At 38.8% G+C, this 19,987-nt stretch overlaps 1 pseudogene; it reads right to left on the bottom strand.

Moving 5' to 3' along the window:
- Positions 1–11,516: 11,516 nt before the first annotated feature.
- Positions 11,517–17,876, bottom strand: LOC137732769 (uncharacterized; annotated as a pseudogene).
- Between the last annotated feature and the right edge of the window lie 2,111 nt (positions 17,877–19,987).

Raw genomic sequence — 19,987 nt, 5'->3', positions numbered from 1 at the left:
CTCACTCAAAAAGAAAGAAGAAATAATACCAGGCTTCTTCTCTTCGGCATCCAAGATTCCATCGCTTACTCCTTCTTCAACCTTAAATATATTTAAAATACAAAATGAAAAAACCCCAAAAGAAATCATGACATAGAATTAAATCATCCAAGTAAAATTAGACCATGGACACAAAATGAAATGAAAGCAGCATAATTTGACTTAATCAGTGAAAAAAATTATAGATCTAGAGAAAAAAATTACCCAAAGTTCCACTCAGCACAAACATAGGAAAAATAAAAGCCAAAATCATCGATATAGAGTAAAAAATTACCCAAAGTTCCACTCAGCACAAATATAAGGGCCAATGCGAAGGTGAGCATAGAGTCCTGCCTTTTCTCTTACCAATCAACTTGTAAGTATAATTGGCATATCCCTTATTGTATTTACAATTGACTAATTTCTAGCCACATGTTATACCTTATCCCCATTTCCTACATGCGAATACAAGTATTCATGGTGTCCTTCAATTTTCCCTTGATAGGCAGAGTTATTCCCACCATATCGTTGCAAGCATTCTTCTCAATATGCTTGGGATCAGTAATGTCTCTGATTTTCGGCCACTCTTCTCTACTAGTCTCGGTCCTTCTCTAAATTTGAGGCTATTCAACTTAGGCAATAGCTCATCTCCAGATCATTCTCTTGGTCTAGGACAAACTTTGTTTTCCCATCAAATGCTTTAGGCTTGCTATGCAACTAGTGATCCCAGGGAAGCCTTCTTTGATGACTTACGTAGCATACCTTTCCAGCGTACCAAAAGGACGAGGTATGCTACTTCGGCCACTCGTGATCCCATTGTGCTTATTTTTAGAGAATTTAGTCATCACAACAAATTGATATACGATTGATCATCCCCTCATACGTCTGGTAATGATCATATCTCATTCATAAGTGCACTTTCTATGTTGCAGTTTGTGATTGAAGCAACTATTTTTTATCATAAAAAATTTGGTAGCATCAACCTAGGGTTCCCCAAGTGCACGACGTATGTATTATGAACAAATATCTAGTATGCACTCTAAGAACGTTACAGGGACACAACCGAATTTTCATGATTGAAACTTAGCCACGTTAATCACAAACCCCTCAACACATATTAGTGCACTCCTGGACTGTTCGAAATGCACATTTCAAGAAGCAGTTAGGTTGTGAAGACGCATATTGTGTCTATACACGCACATCCAAAAGACTTTCAAACAGGTCTTAGTTTTTTTTGGAATATATTATACAAATTAAATCAACACAATTAACTTCATATAAATGGTTATGAAATTTTAACAATTTTTCTAGGTTAATGCTACGCAAATTAAATTCACCTAAGCTACATATGTTTTAATAACACGCAAACTCAAATTTTCACAAAACCAACAATTTCAACAAACACACACACACACAGATATATGTATCACAATTGAATAAAGGAAGTTTTAACAATACACTACCGGTACTGTTCATTTTTAATGAAAAACCACATTTTTACCTTTCCCCGGTACTATTCACTACACCTTTATATGTCTTTTTTCATTAAAACTAAACTTTTTTTGGACTTTTTATTAGTTTTCCTTTGAATAAATTTAAACTTACTAAAAATAAATTAAGAGACAAATACATACCTTTTAATTTTATTGCAATCAAATCACAAACCTACAACAAACAAAACTAATTAATTTTACACAATTGAACAAATAAAAAAAACTGACCTGAAATCAATTGCGAGACTGAAAGATGAGAGGAGATATAGGTGATGAGGTGGGTGTGAGTATCGGAGAGAGTTTTGTATTGAGAGTTGTGAAACCCCATCCTTAATTTGTTGTATTGTCGTATTGTCAGACTTATGAAATTACCGAATTAACCTTGAGTTGACTTTTGTTGACCGTCTCATTGTGACACGTATTACAATTTTTCTTAGTTCATTCGTATCGTACTCATTGCCACGAATGCATAGGCGTGAATGAAGTCGAATTTGGAGTTATAACAAAGATTTTACGTATCGAAATGTCAAACGTTTTTCGGATATTTTGTATTTCGTCTTTAGTGACATTGTTTTGTGAGCCACTAGGGCCCACATGTTTCCCCTTGTACCTGTGAGTCCCCCTCCCCATTTTTTGAAAATATCAGGCTCTCCCTCTCTCTATAAACACTCTCACTCTCTTAAACTTTATCCCTCACCTCTCGGCCCTCTTCTTGCTATCTCAAAAACTACCCTCCCCGAGGGTACTACACCTACAACAACAACAACATCAACGACATCACCACCACCACCTCCTCCTTGGTTGAAACCACAGACTCAAAACGAACAAGGAACGCCCCCCCCCCCCCAAAAAAAAAAACACCTCCTCTATCACTGCACAGTGGAGTTGCATTGTTCACCGAGTTTTGCCGATGAGTTTTCACGTTCTCTGGCCAAGATAAGCCTCAAACCTTGTCCAAAAGTGTAGATTGTGTCTTGATGTATGTTTGGATGTAGTTTTGAGAAGTTTTGGTGATGTTTGGACGTAGGAATCACACGAGGAAAGCTTCCCCAGTTTTCTGGCAACATCTGCCACTTTTGAGGTCTTTTCTGGTTAAACCACGATGAGTTAGCCATTGTGCAAAGTACCATTCTCTTCATCTCATCGAGAAGTATGATCTTCATTTTTGAATCACTCGATTTTGTTGAGTATTGAAAAAGTTATGAACGTGTAAAGTTTACCCAGTTTCCAACGAGTTTCCTAGTTTTCCCGCGGACCATTCACCTTTCAAGCTATGTTTCATCCATCTTTGGCAACCACTGGGCTTTCAAATAGGTATAATCTTGTTCTAAACTTTGCTAGCTTTGTTTTGATATATAATGGGTCGAATTTGGTTAAGAAATGAGTGAGTTACGATGCTTTTAAAATTGCCTATACTTCCAACCCAAAACCCAGTTTCCGGTGAGCTCCAACAGCTTGGCTCAGCTCAACTCGACTCAGCTTGGTTCGACTGAATCAACCGTTGACTTCTGATTAGCGTGGACCATTGACCTGACCGTTGACTTTTCATAATTGACCATTGACCAGTCAACGTTGACTTTTCGGGTTTCGGCCGGGAGATTAATTAGACGTCCTAAATCCGATTTCTTTGTCCATTTTCCCAAATTCAATCATTTGAGTAAATTTTTATTAATTGGTCCTTTTATTTGCTTAGGTGCGTTTGTTAGTGGCATTTTTGTCCTCCCTAGTTCGAATGGCTCTTCGGGGACGAAATATCTGTGAGTGGATCCCTTCCAAAATGCATGATTTTACTATTAGAATTACATACATGAAAATCATGATTTAATGGTTATGTTTTATGAAACATTTGTGAGTAAATTGGTTTTACGCTTTATGAAATACCATGCTTCACTAAATTTATGCTTATCGAGATATTCATGAATATGATTTAAGATATGATGTTTGAGCTATTGAGCTCTGTTGAGATATATACATATATTATGGAAGTAATATGTTTATGTTTTGATGTGCTTATTTAATGGTTACTCATACGATCTGCCTACGGATGAATGATACTGCCTACGGGTGAATGATACTGCCTATAGGCAAATGATACAGCCTTCAGGCAAATGAAGATTTAGTCCTGCCCAATTGATATCCTTATATGGCTTCAGTCGGGTAATGTAAGGCTTACGGGTGAAGGATACTGCCTTCAGGCGATTTTTATACCACTACTAAGCCCACTTTATATGATATATGTTTTATGAAAGGTTTCATGACACGCTAGGGTGTTCGGAAAACTTATTACATATTATGCTATTGAGTTTTCATAAACTTTGGGGGTTAGTATGTTGATGAATAACTATTTTAGTATTACATATATATAAACTTGGTCCACTTATGTTTTGTTTTACACCCCCTCTGGACTTAGAATCGAGGTGCATAATCCCAGCATCAAGGCACTCCCGCATTGTTATCTTTGAGTCCTCTCAGTGTAGGACCCTTTTCTTTGTAATCTTAATTAGTAGTATGCTCTGAACATGTCATGCGTCATCCCCATTATTTGGTTGGCAGTTGAATATAATTATTTTGTAAAGGTTGTATTTGAATATTACATTGTGTAGTTATGTGCGAAATTTTTATGTATGTTTTACATGTTCTTAGCATATGCATTCATAAATGGCTTGCATCACCCTCGGGTGTCAGCCAGCACGTGGCCATCCCGTTGTCCTTCGGATACCAGGATCGAGCGTGTTAAATTTGTATCGGAGCCGAGTTGTTCAGAGCATACTTAGGATCTTTTATTATTGTAGTAGTGTGTCGGTCTTGACATCATTTGGATGTCATGGTTTTAGGATTTAATGCCTTTTGACACAGTTGTGTAAACCTTTTTCTATTTGAATTGTCACATCGTATTTGAAGCACAAAATTCGTGTCTGGATTATGCCTTAGCAGTGACGAATTGTAGTGATGAATGGCTCATTAATAGACTGATACACTATGACATGCGTTCCCTAGGAATGGCAGGCAGAGTCGTATCTACTTATGAGTATTGTAAAACAAAGATATCTTAGTGGTATGAGTAGGAGGTCTGAAACAGTGAAGTTACTCTACGACATGCACTCCCTAGGAATGGCGGGCAGAGTCATATCTATATGGAATTTGCTCTAAACATACCACTTCGAAATGTTCCTATCTACGGTGATTGGGGTCATGCTTGAACATTTGAATAAGGAAAAGTCTAAGTTCCTGCTTATCAGATTACTTTAGACTACCAATCAAGTCAAGTTCGCGCTCAACCATCTCTACTTATGCTGTGATATAAAATAGCACACAAACTTAGACCATTTTTGTAAGATCCCACATCACCCAGGGGTGAGGATCCTATAAGCCTTATATGTATATTCCCATCTTTACCTAGCACGAGGCCTTTGGGAGCTCACTGGCTTCGGGTTCTGTAGGAACTCCAAAGTTAAGCGAGTTCGGGCAAGAGTATTCCTAGGATGGGTGACCCACTGGGAAGTTCTCGTGTGAGTTCCTAGAAACAAAACTGTGAGGGCGTGGTCGGGAGCCAAAGCGGACAATATCAAGCTACGGTGGAGTCGAGCCCGGGATGTGGTGGGGGCTTGGGCAGGGATGTGATAATTTGGTATCAGAGCCAATCCCTGGCCGGAAGTGTGCCGACGAAGACGTCGGGCTCCTAAAGGGGGTGGATTGTAAGATCCCACATCACCCAGGGGTGAAGATCCTGTAAGCCTTATATGTATATTCCTATCTCTACCTAGCATGAGGCCTTTTGGGAGCTCATTGGTTTCGGGTTCCGTAAGAACTCTGAAGTTAAGCGAGTTCAGGCGAGAGCATTCCTAAGATGGGTGACCCACTGGGAAGTTCTCGTGTGAGTTCTCAGAAACAAAATCGTGAGGGCGTGGTCGGGGGCCAAAGCGGACAATATCGTGCTACGGTGGAGTCGAGCCTGGGATGTGGTGGGGGCTCGGGCAGGGATGTGATACTTTTTATGTAGTTGTAGTATGAACAAGTAGGGATCGTTATAGGTCGGGGATTAAAAGGGATGCTAATCGACTCAATTTTAATATCTAAAACACTAAACTAGAGTCAAAAATAGAAAACTAGACTCTAATGACTCAAAACAAGCAAATTGACTCAAAACAGAAACTAAGGATGATTTTGGACGAATTTTTAACTTAACTTTGACTCAAAACACTAAAAGAAACAAATTTGAACAGGCTCTAACTAAGTAAACACGAAATATTAAAAGGGGGATTGGTTTTGACGAATTTAAAACTTAAACAAACAAGTTGCAGAAACAAAGTAAATTGATACGAATTTGGGTGAATTGATGGGTGATAGGCTAGCTAGAGGGTTCTTCTCCACACATGACACATATGCATACAAATCGATTTCCAATTATTATTCCAACAAACCATGAATGACAATGCCCCAAATTAATTATGAACTGCACAAATTAAATCTCAGATTTCTCTAATTTCATTGAATTGGACTCAGCGATTCAATCAAATTATTCTTATCAAGCTCCCTACATGCACAACATAATAGAGATACATATCAAAGATCATTAAGTTCTATGAAAATCATAAGCATTGACAAGACATTCGTAATTATGAAAAGCATGATACTCTTGCCAGGAATTTACTTAACACGATCGTGACTAGCGACCTCCATTACTTGCAAATATAAGTTCATAACGATGAGGTGAAAATCCCTTATATTTTAGCATCAAATTTATGCATGCAAACTAAGTATGCATCCTTAATCAACATACAAGAATAAGTTATCAATCGAACAGATAAGTAAATCACATTCATGTTTTACGAAACAATAATTGGATGAAATCAATTCATATCACATATATGTTCATTGCTTTGAATTCTCCTCTAGCCAAAACGAGTTTAGCTCCTCATGTTCGCACTTAAACAAAGATAACTTAAATTAAACATTGAAAACAAACGATAGAATACACCTAAGAATGTTCCAACAATCCAAACTTGAATGGTAGACACGGCTCCAAGGGTCTCTCCTCCTTTCTCCTTGCAAGGTTGCGGCACAAGGGATTTCTGTGTATGATGGATGAATCTTACGAATTGTGTAGTGTTAGGGATGAATGGTTATCCTTTTGTACGACAGAAACATATTTATTTCAAAGGGAGAAGGACACGGCATTAATTAAATTTTGGGAAAGATTTGCACTCCAAATCCACAAGGAAAAAGGCTAATTAAAATCGGAATCCAAGATGGAAAAGGGAAAGAAGATGCGGCAGGATCCTCGAGGGAAAGGGAAAGGGAGTGCACGGCAAGGAAAGGTCTTTTAGAAGGAAAAGGTGCGGCACCCTAGTAGAATTAGGATTAAGCCTTCTAGAATCATATATTTCGGTGTCCTAATATAATTAGGGACCCCCCTAGCAGCTGGAACTTAAGTGGTGAAGGATTAGGATTGGCTAAGGCAAAATAAGGTAGTTTGGCTCATGTTTCCTTCTTTAGCATATTCTTAGCCCTTCTTGAACTTCAAATTCGTCCATCCATCTTGCTCCATGAATGTGTTATCCATTCCAAGCCCAAAAATACTCTAAAATGCTCCAAATTGCCTTTTCTTGCCACTTTAGCCAATTGAACCTACAAACACACGAAAATAGCTTAAATCACTATAATAAATAGAAACTAACTCACTATATATAAGAAAATAGGCTAACAAAGTCGCATAAATATGCTCCTATCAACTTACCATAAAATCAAGTTAGGTACTTACACGTATTCTTGCATCAAAGTTACGCATTCAATCCAGCTATCTTGTACTCTAGATTTGATGGAGTTATTTTGATCCTTAAATTCTTGAGTGTTGTTTTAGCCTTTTCGCTGAATCCGAGGGAAATTTTTCATGAATCAACTCGCTTAGGCTTTGTGAATCACATTGTTTGTTTTTTTTGGAGTGTGCCGTCACTATTGTACCGTGTTGTGATGTGTGTTCCACTTCTAAGTCTGGTGTGCCGTCATTATTGTCCAGTATTGCAATTCGTTCTCAGATTATCGGATAGTCTAAACAAGCTATCTAGACCTGGAAGATGTGTTGTGTTCATTCATTTTGTGGTTTCAGCATAATTAGAATTTGCACCGACCTCCATTGAAGTTGTTTATGACGACATTTATTATTTTCGGTTTAGGTATGGCACTATTTGAGACATAGTATGAGAGATTCTATAGGCAACACTTCTTAGATAGAAGAGTATTGTGAACTGGTATTCGAAAGATCGAAATTATGATGAGGGAAACTGTGTGCTTCAGATGAAGTCACCTTAGAGTTGGACAAAATGGTAATTTTGCACCCTTGGAAACTTACTACTTGTTTATTGAGACAACAATGTGTTCTCGATATTGCGGGCAGCAGACTGTAATATCGATGGCTTATTAGTTGAGTTCACTAAGCAAGTAGGCAAGTAGGTTGTATATGTGAAGTGAGATAAAAAATTAGCTATGTGGGATCCAGTGGCGATTATCGACCGACATGATAAATCATTGAGAATCAAGGTCATCCCGTTGGTAAAGGTGTTGTGGAGGAACCACATAGTCGAGGAAGCGACGTGGGAAATGGAAGAACTGAGGAGGAGCCAGTATCTGTACTTGTTTATTTGAGGTTGTAAATTTCGAGGTCCAAATTCTCTGAAGGGGGTAGATTGTGAAACCTTGTCCTTAATTTGTTGTATTGTCATATTGTCGGACTTATAAAATTACCAAATTACCCTTGAGTTGACTTACGTTGACCGTCTCATTGTGACACATATTACTATTTTCCTTAGTTCATTCATATCGTACTCATCGCCACAAATGCATAGGTGCGAATGGAGTCGAATTTGGAGTTATAACGAAGATTTTACATATCGAATCATTGAACGTTTTTTGGATAATTTGTGTTTCGTCTTTAGTGACATTGCTTTGTGAGCCACTAGGGCCCACATGTTTCCCCTTGTACCAGTGAGTCCCATCCCCTTTTCTGAAAATATCAAGCTATCCCTTTCTCTATAAACACTCTCACTTTCTCAAACTCTCTCCCTCACATTTTGCCCCTCCCTTTCCCCTCTAAAAAACTAACCTCCTCGAGGGTACTACACCTACAACAACATCAACGACACCACCACCACCACCACCTCCTTCTTGGTTGAAACCACGAACTCAGAATGAACAAGGAACCTTCTAAACACCTCATCCATCGCAGCACAGTGCAATTGCACTGTTCACCAAGTTGTTCGATGAGTTTTCACGTTGAACGATGAAGGTAAGCCTTGAACCTCATCCAAAAGTTGTAGATCGTGTCTTGGTGTATGTTTGGATGTACTTTTGAGAAGTTTTGGTGATGTTTGGACGTAGGAATCTCACAGGGAAAGCTTCCCCAATTTTTCAGCGAGGACCGCCACTTTCGAGGCATTTTTCGGTCAAACCACGGCAAATTGGCCATTGTGGAAGATACCATTCTTTTCATCTCATCGAGAAGTATGATTGTCATTTTTGAATCGCTTGATTTCGTTGAGTATTGAAGAAGTTATGAATCTTGTAAAGTTTACCCTGTTTCCGGCAAGTTTCCCAGTTTTCCCGCGAACCGGTCACTTTTCAGGCCATTTTCCAGCTATCTCATGCAACCGCTGGGCTATCTTGTTCTACGCTTTCCTAGCTTCGTTTTGATATATTATGGATCGAATTTGGTTAAGAAATAAGTGAGTTAAGAAACTTTGAAAATTGTCCAAACTTCCAGCCAAATACCCAGTTTCCAGTGAGCTCCGGCACCTTGGCTCGGCTTGGCTTGGCTAAGTTGGCCATTGACTGCTTGCCAGCCTTGACCGTTGACCTAACCGTTGACTTATGACCGTTGACCCTTTAACGTTGACTTTTGGGTTGACTTTTTCGAGTTTCAACCGGGAACCCTCCTAGACTAATTTTGACGTCCTGAATCTGATTCTGACGTCCGTTTTCCGAAATTCAATCGTTTGAGTAAAGTTCTAATAATTGGTCCCTTTATGTGCTAAGGTGTGTTTGTTAGTGGCGTTTCCGTCCTCCCTAGTTCGAACGGCTCTTCGGTGGCGGATTATCTGTGAGTGGACCCCTTTCACAATGCATGATTTTACTATTTTAAATGCATACATGAAAATCATGATTTAATGGCTACGTTTTATGAAACGTTTATGAGTAAATTGGTTTTACGCTTTATGAAATACCATGCTTCACTGGATTTATGTTTATCGAGATATTCATGAATATGATTTAAGATATGATGTTTGAGCTATTGAGCTCCGTTGAGATATATACATATATTTTGGAAGTATTATGTTCATATTTTATGTGCTTATTTAGTGGTTACTCATAGGATTTATCAACGGACGAATGATACTGCCTTCAGGTGAATGAAGATTTAGTCCTGCCTACGGGCGATTGATATCCTTATATGGCTTCAGTCGGGTGATGTAGGGCCTACAAGTGAAGTAGCCTTTGAGCTATTTTGATACCAGTACTAAGCCCACTTTATATGATATATGTTTTATGAAAGGTTTTATGACCCGCTATGGTTTTCAGAAAACCTATTATGTATTATGCTGTTGAGTTTTCATAAACTTTGGGGGTTAGTACATTGATGAATAACTGTTTTAGTATTACATATATATAAACTTGGTACACTCATGTTCCTTAGGACTTAGAATCGAGGCGTACAATCACAACGTCATGGTACTCCCGCATCGGTATCTTTGAGTCATCTCGGTGTACGACCCCTTTCTTTGTAATCTTATTTAGTAGTATGCTCTAAACATGTCATGCATCATCACCATTATTTTGTTGGCAGTTGAATATTATTATATTATTTTGTAAAGGTTGTATTTGAATATTACATTGTGTAGTTATGCGCGAAATTTTTATGTATGTTTTACATGTTTTTAGCATATGCATTCATAAATGGCTTGTGTTACCCTCAAGTGTCGGCCAGCACGCGGCCATCCTATTGTCCTTCAAACATTGGGATCGGGACGTGTCAAGAGTAGTGGTGTGGGGGAAGAAGAAGAAAAAAAAAAAGAGAAGGATAGACAAGACACAAACCTTTTTAATGAGTAAGGTTTTGCCCAACGAAAGAGTTCGTCGAGCAACAATTGGGTCAGTGGTTTTTTTTTTTTTTTTTTTTTTTTTTTTTAACAGGTCTTGTAAGCCTTTGCCCAACGGTTAACAAAGTTCGCTCGACAAAGGTCGGGCAAAGTACATTAACTTGATGAACTCTAATTTTGTTGGGCAATTCTAACACCATACGCACCAATTTTTACCTATGTTGCCAAAACGTTGTCCGATGAATATTACCTTACCCTACGAAATTTCTTCGTCACACAAAGACTATCAAAACCCTAAATGTTGACTAGGTTTGCTCGACCACCATATTTTTTTGTCCGGTAAAGTCACTTAAACCGACAAAATGTGGTTCGTTGGGCAAAAATTTGGTCTAGCAAATGGTAATTTCTGGTAGTGAAAGCTAGGTTTGATTATATAGTCGAGGAACAATTTGTTTTCGGATGCATAAATTGAATTTTGACTGCCAAAAAGCTGCGGGAGAGTTAAAATGTCTGGATGAGATTGTTTTATTTACGGGCGGAAATAAATTAATGTCGTCCTCCACACCGACTTTTCCAGAATGTGAAGCGAACTCAATCTCTCCTCAATGTAGTCATGCAAAGGTTGGATTGTATAGGTTAAAAGCTAACTTGAGAAGCCATTTCATCATTAAAAAATTGCAGCATAATTCCAAGAAGAACAAAATGGCATACATTTTAGGACAAGTACTTCATAAATAGACAATGTATATATATAGTCTAGTTCAGACATCATGATAACAAAATTAAACTGCATGTTGCTTCAAAGTTCAAACCAAATATCTAAATTCCATTCAAGCCTATCTTTTGCCTTTTTATCCTCTCAAGGGCACCCGGAAGGCCATCAACGTCTTTATATTTAGTAACGCTAGCAACATTTTCACCCCCGTGCTTTTCGGTCTCTTCTCTTGTTAGCCAAATATCCGTAGACAATAGGATATGGCAACTGTGTCTTGCTTGCAGAGACACTTCTTTTAATTCGAAGCATATTTTGGTAGGTATCTCTGTTTCCATGTTGCGCCTCAAACTGGTGCCATTTGTTCCAGAAATCCTCATCAGATCGTGGATATGAAAACTGCAATGCATATTCATTATTGAACGAGCACGATCAATTTGTCCATGGTTCATCTCAAGCACAATTAACTTCAAACGCATCGTCTTCAATACTTCTTCTGGAAGACCTGATTCTATTGCTTTATTATATATCTCCCTTGTTTTGTGGTTGCCCTCCATCTCAACTGTCCATGCTATATAGACTTCATAGACGCTTAATTTCTCAGGGTATGGAACTGTCTTCGTTGCTTCATCATAAATCTCTATAACCCACCTTGGTCGACCATAATCCTCCTCCAACTTTGCAAACTGAAGATACAAAGGTTTCTTCGCATCAGCATGGGCTTCTTTAATAACATCCTCAAATATCCCTCATGCTCGTTCCAATTTTGTCTTCCCATATCTCTGCACAAATTTAGAGAGATATGTAACCCATATGTCTTTGGCACGTGGGTACTTAAATAATTTGGTACCTCTTTCATATACCTTGAACGAATCTTCAAAATACTTGTGATTTTCCAGAAGCAATGCATAATTGATTATGATTAGCGGTGTTCTACTTTCAAATCCAATATCCTCCCACAAACTGCCCGAGTGGACTCTAATGTGCCCAGAATCTCCTCCAAGTACACATAAAAAGTCCAAACTCTCAAGGATTTGTGTAGTTGCATCTGAACTGGTTCATTCGGCCATCAGCAGCCACTTTTCGTTTGACCTCACGCGATGGCTCTGCCGTTGCCCTCCTCATCAGTTCCAAAGCTTGTTTGGAATTCTTATGCCTCAATTGCAATATCCCTATGGTTCTTATACATCTTTAGCTAAAGCAACCCACAAAGTACGAGGCTTCCCAACTGCTTTCATTAGACCAACTGTCCTCACAACCTCATTGTAAGTAAGTATCTGCCTCTGAGGATTCCCCTCGAAGAGCTTCACTCTTCGGTTCCACTGCTCTACATTATGCGGATTTTGAAGTAAAGCAACGTTGTTTGGCAATACAGGTATTCTATCCATGATTATTTTCCAATTGAGCCAGCCTCAAATCTAAATCCTTATCTTCCTGAACCCAAAACCCATCAAGTACTTACCAAATTCAGCAATAGATGAAATTGTATCACAGTGAACAACTTTTTCTTCTCCTTTCTCTTCGTTCTCTTCATCAATGAAATCCACATCCTCCTTCGTATGGGAAATCATGCTATCTTCAAACTCCGCATAGGAATTGAAAATTACACCAAAATCTCTCACTGTTACCACACTAGCCATACCCTCCTCAAATATATCTCTCACCTTCTCCTGCATATTCTTCCTAACGTAATACTTCGCGAGCGAGGTCTATAACCGACCCGCTTCATCCCTAAATTTCCTAATCCCAACCCTAATTAAAGCATCCACATCGAACCCTGAAACCTCGTTAACGTGCTTAACAAGCAAATCACACAATTCCAATCACAACCCTTGTTTCGTTGTCCCTTTCACCGAATTAAACTGATCATCATTCAACACTACAGAAAGCTTCCCAGCTGCCTATTGCCATCAACATGGGTAGGGTCAAATTTCACATACTGGAGTAAGGGTAAACGGCCGTTTGACCCCTTGAACTATTTGAAATTAACCCCCTGAACTATGTTTTTAGTAAATTAACCATCTGAACTATTTGAAATCAGCCAATTGACTCATTTTCGGTAGATTCCATCCACTATTTCGTCAAATTCAAAAGAAAATTAGTCTTTCCTTCATCAATTCTTATTTGTCAACTATAACCACCAATGAACTTATGACATTTGAAAACAAAATAATGTATAATGACAATGGGGGATGGTCCATCATGTAAACCCTTAGTTTTTTTTTTTTAATTTTTTTTTATGTTTTCTCATTATGCTATATGTTTTTGAATTATTTTGTGTCCATGTGTCAAAATTTTATTAGTGGTTATAGCTGACAAGTAACAATTGATGATAAAATAACTAATTTGCCCTTGAATTTGACGAAATTGATTTCGCAATATAACGACAAGGGGTTAATTGACTGATTTTAAATAGTTCATAGGGTTAATTGATTGATTTTAAATAGTTCAAGGGGTCAATTTCAACTGGGGTGGCATTTCAGGCGTCAAATCGTAATTTACCCCTAGAATAAACCTTAATGGCTATCTCGATTGGGACACCCTTTTGACCAACAAAAGGGAGGTAAAGTTCCCAGACGCAGTCATGTTGTGTCACGAGAAGAGAACGGAGGGCCTAATCATGTTGGAATATTTAGATTGACGGGCCTAGAGGACCCGCTCTAACAACACCAATACTGTCCCAACTTGGCAATTACCACTAGGGGTGGTTCGGTATGGGATACCGAACCGAAAGTAGTATCCCAAATCCCAAATCGAAATCTTTTGGGACGGGAATTTGAAGACCAATCCCAAACCAAATTTTCGGGAATCCCGAAATATTTTCGAGATTTTGGGACAAATCGGGAATCCCAAATTAAAATATGAAATTATGAATTATTCTTCAAATATATAATTTAAGAATACATTCATGAACTAGGAATGCCATTTCATTCACACTACCATTTAATCAAATATTGGCATGCTTGATTGTTTTTATCATAGTCAAAATTCAAATTAATTAAACCCTTTTGGCAATCTGTTGAGAGACAAAAGAATCAAACCTTCTGAAATCATCAACCATGACAGCAGCAATAATAAAATCCAAATGAATATCAAACAGAACATGAAAAATATGCAAGGTGCAAGGCATTCCAGTTTGCAGAGCATGAATTAGAAACTACTAGCATCAATTATAAAAGAATAATATATAATATATACGTATAAATATATATATTAATTAATAATATATAATTTCGGTTTGGTATGGGATTCCCGAAATATTGAGAAGTCAATCCCAAATCCCGTACCAAAATTTCGGGATCGGTTCGGGATAGCATCCCAAAAATTTCGGGTATTTTGGTTTGGGATCGGGATTTTTTCGATTCGGTTTGGGATTTTCGGGAATTTTTTCCACCCCTAATTACCACGTGTCCAATCCGTCAGGTGTGAAGTTTTATCACAAAAAACCTCGGTATTAGTTAGAGTGAGGTAATCATATTTAAAGTCATCATTGTTGGTTTCCCCCACTGATGTGGGATAGCCAACAAATCAAACGTCTGGCGAGTCTAAGTGAGTAATTTCTGGTCCGTCAGGTATTTGCAGATACAAAATCAAATCCTAGGAAATTTTTGCATCGTCGCAATTGCTCTTTCGAATGTATAGTTCAGGGTTTGGTGCTACGAGTAAGTGATGGGTAGGTTTTGAACGAGATCAAGCCATTCGCGGAGGCAAGTGTGCCAAAGTTTGTAGCATTTCGGCAGCGCCTTGAGGGCTCGCTCGTAGATTCTAAACCGCTTTTGTATGGAACTTTGGGTTGGGATGTTAGGGAGCACAACCATGGCTTGAGGCTGAAGGCGTTGTGGAGAAGCTCTTCTACGTAGAGAATATCTTCTTAGGATGGGCAGTGTAGCAGTGCAGCATTGTTGAATTTGTTGTTGGTCTCTGTGTTTGGGGTTTGTAGAGAGAAAAATAAACTTTGCGCTCCAAATTGAAATCAGAGATCGGTTTTTTTTTATTTTTTTATTTTTTTTATTTTGAAGGGAAACGATAGCGTTTTATTGAGAAAGCAAAAATTAAACAACATTATATAGGGCCTTCCCAAATCTCATTTGAAGGCTTATTATACCAAAAGACATCAAGACAAGAAACAACAGCCAACTTGGCCATACCATGTGCTGCAACATTAGCAGTGCAACGTACATAACAAACCTTAGAATCCATAAAGACCCTCAAAAGAGCATGGATATCCTCCACCATAAGATCCAAAAGTGAAGATCCCTGGACATGATTGCCAATAGCCTGAACCACCTGTAATGAATCACTTTCCATAATTATTCGAGCCAAATTCCGATCCATAGCCCAATGGATACCCTCACGAACAACAAGCATTACCACCATATTAGGGTTCAGTGCAGGGGAAATTTTGCGAAAAAAACCTCCAACATAGCTAACCATCAATGTTAATTTTCATCCACCCAGAAAGACTTCACCGTGACTTGGAGAGGGCAGGAAGAAATACCAGACTTAGTTTTCACAAACTCTGCCATCTGTAATTTAACAACGTGAGAAACTAGAGCCAGATTACTTCTTTGATTCTCCCATAACAGCAAGTTCTTAGCACGCCAAATTTCTTGTATAGTCATGAACAGCAAGTCCACTTGGGTTTTGGGTAAATGATCCACACAAAGAGACAACCAATCACACATTGACCCTTGAACCGAGAGCCTAGAATCCAACCTTAAACGAGAGTAAGCATAAACCTCACGAGCGAATGGACAATCTTTAAACAAGTGTAGCACCGACTCCGGAGATGAACTACAAAAGAGACATATATTGTCCACAACAACCCCCCGGGTTTCCAAATTCGCATGAGTCAGCAAAATTTCCCAGCAAGCCCTCCAATTGCACATCTTAGCTTTACCAGGTATAGTCGCCTTCCATATAGCCTTCCACACCAATGCTCCTCTCGAGTTAGGTTGCGAGGACGAAGCCTCAAAGTGACGATTAAACGTAATTTTATAGGCACTCTTTACAGAAAACAAACCTTTCGTATCGTAATGCTATATTAGCTTATCAGATGGAAGCCTGCAACTCAATGGAATAGCTAGAATCAATGCAGCCTCATCAGGAGGAAATAAGGCATGATCAAGTTACAATTCCACGATGCTGATTCTACCACAATCAAATCTTGAACATATTCACTCCATCAACTGGAAGAGAAGGCATGAGAGGTGGAAAAAGATGGGGACAATGAAGCCAACTATTGTGCCATATCCTAATCGAGCTACCATTACCCACCCATTAACGAGACCCATTTTCCAGAATTAAACGTCCTTCTATAATGCCCCTCCAACACACAAAAGGGGACAAGCCAAGTGACGCTTGCCAGAAAGAATTATGAGGAAAATACTTGGCCTTCAACAGTCAAGACGCCAATGAATTTGGATTTTGAACCAAACGCCACCCTTGTTTGGCAAAAAGTGCAAGATTGAAATCATACAACGACCGAAATCCAAGACCTCTTCCTCTTTGGGACGACACATGTTCTCCCAAGACATCCAGTGAATATGACGGAAGTCTTCACTATCACCCCACCAGAATCGACATAGAATACACTGAAGATCCTCACAAAAGGATTTTGGAAGAAGAAAGCAATTCATTAAGTAAATTGGAAGAGACTAGCCAACAACCTTGATAAGAATCTCCTTTCCAGGTGCACTGAGTAATTTTGCTTTCCAGCCTTTCAACTTCTTCCATAGACGGTCCTTAATATAGGAAAATTTTTCCGAGCGATTCCACCAAAGAACGATAGAGAGATCAAGATACCGATCCTGCATATCCACCCTTTTGACACCTAAATAAGCAATCATTTGATCCTAAACATCTTACCTAATATTAGGTGAAAAAGAGACCGCACACTTCCAAAAATTTACGCATTGTCCCGACGCCACCTTATAGAGCTGCAAGATTTGTTTTAGAAACCAACAATCCTTAAAGGATGCTTTCATAAACAAAAAACTATCATCGACAGATAGTAGCTGCATTATACTCGGCGCTTCACGACAAATGGACACTCCGGGCAATCAAACTAGTAAGACCCTCAACACAAAGAAGGAATAAATAAGGGAAGAGAGGGTCCCTTTGCCTAAGGCCTCGAGAGGGAGAAATATACCTAGTAGCAGCACCATTAACCAGAAAAGAGTACATAACTGAACTGACACAAGTCATGACCAAATCAGTCCACCGAAGATCAAAGCCAAGTGTCAGCATAATTTGTTTAAGAACGCACCACTCCACACGGTCATATGCCTTGCTCACATCAAGCTTCAAGGCTAAAAAACCCCGTTTAGCCCGGCGGAGATTGTGTAGATAGTGACCCAACTCAGAAGCAACAAGGGAATTATCAGAAATTGAGCGTCTTGGGATAAAAGCACCATGCTGTGTTGAGATAATAGAATCCATCATACCCTTAAGTCGATTAATAATAACTTTAGCCCCAATCTTATAAAGAACATTGCACAGAGCAATACGGCGAAGCTGAGTCATGCTCATTGGTTCTGGGACCTTGGGAATAAGAGAAACCATAGTATAATTGAGTTGCATGAGAATTCGGCTTGAAGATAAGAAGGACTTAACAGTGGCAACCACATCTAAACCAACAATATCCTATAATTTTTTTTATAAAAGAAAAGGGGTAACCCATCAGGCCCCGGGGCCGTATGAGGGTCCATTTGAAATAAAGCATCTTTGATCTCATCATCTAAATAATCAGCACATAACATCTGATTCATCTCTGGAGTGACCCGCTGGGGAACCGTGTTTAGAATTACATCGAATTGAATCTCCCCATTTGATTTGAACAAAGAGGAAAAATATCTTACCACAATCTATTCAATATCTCCAGAAGAAGAAAACCAATTACCATTTTCATTAAATAAATCCTTTATGATATTTTTCCGATGACGATTGGAAGCCTTCTGATCAAAATATCTCGTATTACGATCTCCTTCTCATAGCTAGGTTGCTTTAGACCGTTGCTTCCAGTGAGATTCCTCTTGACCAAAGAGTGATTGCAGCTTACTATAAAGGGAATTGCTAATCTCCCATTCCACCCCATCAAAAAGAATTTGAATTTGGTCACGCAACACCTTAATCTCTTACTGCACCGAGTGTAGAGAATGCTTCCATTTCAATAGCTCAACATGAGTTTCCTTTATCTTCTCACAAACACAATATGAAGGCGTGCCTAAAACATTCTTAGCCCAACCAGTTTCAACCACTAGAGCACAATCATCTTGTTGCAGCCAAGCTTCCTCAAATCGAAATTACCTTCATCATCGAGGACAATGAACCGAGATACTCCGTACTTGAAGTAGGATCAGAATATGGTCAGAGGAAAGGGAAGGAAGATGAATAACCTGAGATCACTTAAATAGTGCATGCCATCCTGAATTGGCTAAACACCTATCCAGTCGGCATTTAGTCATCGAATTAGCCCAAGTAAAAAGATCTCCATCAAAGCCTAGGTCTCTTAAGTTACAAGCGCCCACCACATCTCGAAACCCTTGCATCTGAAAAAGACTACGGACCCTCCCTCTAGATTTTTCCTTAGCCAGCAATACCTCGTTAAAATCACCAAAAATCATCCACGGTAAGGAACTAGCATCCCAAAGTTGTCGAATAAAATCCCAAGAATTCAACCACTCAGAAGTGGCGACATATCCATAAAAGCCAGTGAGATGCTAGGGGGAAAGTCCCCAAACACCTCAATCCCAGCATCAATATGATGCGCAGATGAACTCATCACATTAAGTAATACATCATCAGACCAAAAAAGAACCAGACCTCCTGAGTGACCAATGCTAGGGAACAGAAAAACAATTCTTAAAACGAAGACGACGATGAATGTAGTCCACTCTCTTCCAATTACACTTTGATTCCGAAAGGAAGAGAACTTGGGGAACATACTAGGAAACAAAAATTTCCAGTGCTTAAACTACCGAGTCATTCCCTAAACCGCGGCAGTTCCAGGTTATGCAATTCATGGTGTTTGACGGTGCTGTTTTGACACAGCCACCGCCAATTGAGGAAAGACATGGGAAGGAGATGATAAGACACAGGGACGTTTAGATTGTACCAAATCATCTCCTTCAACAAGGAAGCTAGAACGTTTCACGCCAGATTGAACCTTAGAAGAAGTCGGTCGGCACAATGAAGATCCCCAGCTATCACCATCAACCTGCCACTTGAGACGCCTTGCTGGACAAGACTGAGAAGCATCCAGAGAACCACATATTTGTCTAATAAGAGGGCTAAGATCGGGTTTTTATAGTGATGCACTTGGCAGTCCAAGTTGAATTTGGAAAAAGAAAACCCATAATAACTCAAACTTTTACCCTTATTTGTAACCTTTTTAAAAAAAAAAAAATATATATATATATATATATATAATTACACTTAGAGTATACTTTCAATACTTAATTATATATTGAGACTACACTTTTTAAACGTTTCACGAAAGGACACTTTTTAAACCCGCATAAGATGACATCATGTCTTGTTTTTCCGTTAGAAACAAAGTTACGTATTCTGTTAAATGAGATCGGCAGTGATTTGAATCATTCAAATTATATTTTCATTTCTCTGCTGTTTTTCTTTCTCTCTGAAGTTTATCTGTTCCGATTTATCTCTCGTCA

This window comes from Pyrus communis, chromosome 16, assembly GCF_041283825.1.
Source record: "Pyrus communis isolate YQ-2024b chromosome 16, ASM4128382v1, whole genome shotgun sequence".
In the NCBI taxonomy this organism is placed as follows: domain Eukaryota; kingdom Viridiplantae; phylum Streptophyta; class Magnoliopsida; order Rosales; family Rosaceae; genus Pyrus; species Pyrus communis.
The sequence above is the reverse complement of the archived record's forward strand: the minus strand, read 5'-3'. Positions and strand labels throughout refer to the sequence as shown.